The 3,173-nt window shown below is 37.9% G+C and overlaps 1 long non-coding RNA gene across 1 annotated transcript; it reads left to right on the top strand.

Annotated features, from left to right (window-relative positions):
- LOC115926577 lies at positions 1-2,643 on the top strand. The gene is made up of 4 exons (XR_004065124.1): positions 1-107; positions 1,281-1,425; positions 1,749-1,910; positions 2,344-2,643. It is a non-coding gene; the product is annotated as an uncharacterized LOC115926577 (long non-coding RNA).
- The last annotated feature ends 530 nt before the right edge of the window (positions 2,644-3,173 follow it).

Raw genomic sequence — 3,173 nt, 5'->3', positions numbered from 1 at the left:
GCGCGCTCGCTCCAGAGCTTGCCGCGTGTTTTAAACTGACTGACGAGTTGACTGCTTGATGACGTGACTTCGAGATTTCAAATAATCTGTTAGACTGCGACACCGAGGTAAGCGTTATTTTAACATTTTGATATCTGTAAGGAATTTAAGCTTTGTTTGATTGATTTTGAAGCATGTAAAATGAAATAAAATATTGATTATTTGCATTAAAACTAAAAGTACGGCAGACTCTATGTCGCATGTGCAGGCCGTTGAAACTTTCATTGCATTGACTGGTGTGGTAATTGGGTAGGCTAGGGTATGTGCACACATAACTCCAGGAAGCTCCGATGCCGAACGGCGTCGGAGCTTCTTGGAGTTAGTGCATACATAGCTGCATTACTATCCTGGCTGTGTGTATTAAAAGCTGTGCTATTGATACTCAACATTTCAAACACCACTGTACAAAACTCTTTCACTAAAAATCGGTACTTTAGTGACAATTGATGACACCTAAATAGCAGTAGATCTAGATCTAGTCTAATAAAATACAATTTGTTCAACTTACCGATGTTATTTTGTTAGAAAGAACAATTTAGAAATTCAAATTGTTTGTCTAGACTAGATCTAGATCTAGATCTACTGTCAAAATTTGCTTACAGCCGAATCGGCATGATAAGTGCATTTGTGTATTATGTGTGTATTGACTATTCATTTTGAGCAAATGCTGCCTATTATAACACGTAGTGCAGTGCTAGAGGTCAATACGCATAATAGCATGGACTCTTTGCTGGAGTGGGTACGGTGCGCATGGCTCGTTACATTACATGGTAATCGGATGATTAAAACAGTTGAGTTGTTAACTTTGCTGTCTGGAAAAATCATGGAAAGTTCCCATCGGGATTTAAAATGCTATTTCGTGAAGAAAATAAGTCCCTCGACTACCAGCTCATTTCTCGACTTATTTACTCTTCCCTCAATAGCATTTAAAATCCCACGGGAATGGAACATTCCATGCTTTTCCCTCCACCACCATTTAGCAACTTTATATTATCCCACCCCCTATTATATTAACAGGTTTGTTTTTTAGGCAATTGAAATAGCTCCCCAAACCACCTTTTTTGTATGGATATTGTTTTTTTAGAAATATCGAGACCTAGATCTAGAGGCCTATCTTGTTCTCAATTTCGTCTCTTTAAAAAAAATCTTTTTAGCTCAGATGACACATTATTTAAAGAAATTGATTTCCAATAACGTAGATTAATAACTTAAGGATTTATTTGTTTTATTTTTACATACAGGCAACTATGTAAAAGCGCAAAAGCATCGCCAGGAAGGCAGAGGACACGTCAAACCTGGTATCGGAAGATGATGCTGTGTAGAAGCGAAAGAGACGTCTTCCCCAGAGATTTAGCAAATCTTCTAGTCATTCCGGAATTGACGCTGGTAAGTATTTGTCTCTTGATGGTTAGTAGTGCTTGGTTCGGCCAGAGACGTATAATTTACATCTTATTTCTTGTTTTCTTCAAAATCCAACAGATGAAAACCTAAGATAATTTATTTGGGATAGCTAGACCTGCTTTGTGTCCCAGCCATGCAAAATGATGATTAATTGATGTGGCACCATTCCGGCAAAACTGGAAATTTGTAATCTAGGCATAAATTTCGGACAAGAAGTTTGCATTACCCAAAAGTTTGTTCAGTTTATAAGATTTCTTGTCATGTCTTGATATCCCTTTTAACATCTGCAATGTGTCTCTGTTTTTCAGATCTTGAATCGGTTAGGACCCAAGAAAACAACATGTACGCGGAGGAACGACTAAGGCTGTGGCAGCAGAGATACCAATGCCGAAACTGAATGCGAAGTCCAAGTCCACATCACATTTTTCAGTTCCAACCCACAACTCCAGCAAGGGCTCGGGCTTCGGAAAGTAAGTTTTTTTCAGATAGCATTTCACAAACGAAAGTTTCTGAGGGGTTTTTTATCATCAGAACATATACTGTAGAGCGTATAAACTAACAAAACAACATTTGCCATCTGTACTAAGTTGCTACACTAAAATACTGTTGGATTGGATAAGAGAGGCAGATTATCTCGGCGTACATGTAATTTATTTCATCAACAAGGCATGGGTATAGTTTTCTTACAGAAGAGTCGCTTTTAAATCCTTACAGTATGTATACTTTGTTGGAAGCGCTGCACAGGTGTCGTCTTTGAAGCTGGGTGATATATTCCTGAAGTGACTAAATTTTTCAGCTATCAAACATATCTCGGCAAAATATCCTATTAATTTGCTGTCAAACTTTTTAATGACTTGAACTGTTATTATAATGTATTTTATATGTCTGTTTTTTTCTTCTCAGGCAATTTTCAAGTGCAGGTACTGTGTACGCTGCAGAGGCTGGAGGAAAGGCAGCAGCAGCTGACGCAGTTGGTACAAAAACTGCTTTTGTCCAAATCGGGAGCGGCGGTTGATGTGGAAGACCTGAGGGAGGCGTTTACCAAACCAGTGAACACCAAATGTTCATTCAAGGTAGATTAAGATACCTTCATTCAGGGGCAATGCAAAAATCCTAAAACTCATATTGAAACCAAATTTGACCATTTCAGCTAATAATGGAGAAACTTTATCAGCGACATAACAGTTTTGTTGGTGCATCTTTTTTAATTGAATTGCCATCATCTTGTTGAGAATGCAAGACAAAGTTGTATAGGTCTGTAAATTTACTACTTTTTGTAAGGATGCTGAAACCGATGGCCCAAATTCACAAAGGAGGTTTGAGCTCAAACCTTAGTTTTCGTACGTCATATGACGCGTTTTACGCGTTTTTTACAAACCTGGTTTGTAAAGAACAAAAGGAGGTTTGGCGAAACAAAAGGAGGTTTGAGCTCAAACCTTGGTCTGAGCTCAAACCTTGCTTTGTGAATTCGGGCCAATGTGTGTGCTGCCAAACTCTCTTATAACCTTGTCTTCTATATTCATAGACCCTTAAATTTGAGTATTTATATTTGCCTGTTAATAATTCATATCAACTCATTTCTATCAGTTTATTGTAAATAGCTTTTTGTAGATTGTTCATGTGTTTTGTGTTGATTTTATATTTGAAGTAAGATGCAAGGTCCAATGCAAGGCTTCTGGGAAATATTGACCTGCCCACTAAATCCTTGGTCGATCAAAAGGACAATTTTTTAC

Source organism: Strongylocentrotus purpuratus, unplaced genomic scaffold (assembly GCF_000002235.5).
Source record: "Strongylocentrotus purpuratus isolate Spur 01 unplaced genomic scaffold, Spur_5.0 spur5_contig_845, whole genome shotgun sequence".
Taxonomy (NCBI): domain Eukaryota; kingdom Metazoa; phylum Echinodermata; class Echinoidea; order Camarodonta; family Strongylocentrotidae; genus Strongylocentrotus; species Strongylocentrotus purpuratus.
The sequence above is the reverse complement of the archived record's forward strand: the minus strand, read 5'-3'. Positions and strand labels throughout refer to the sequence as shown.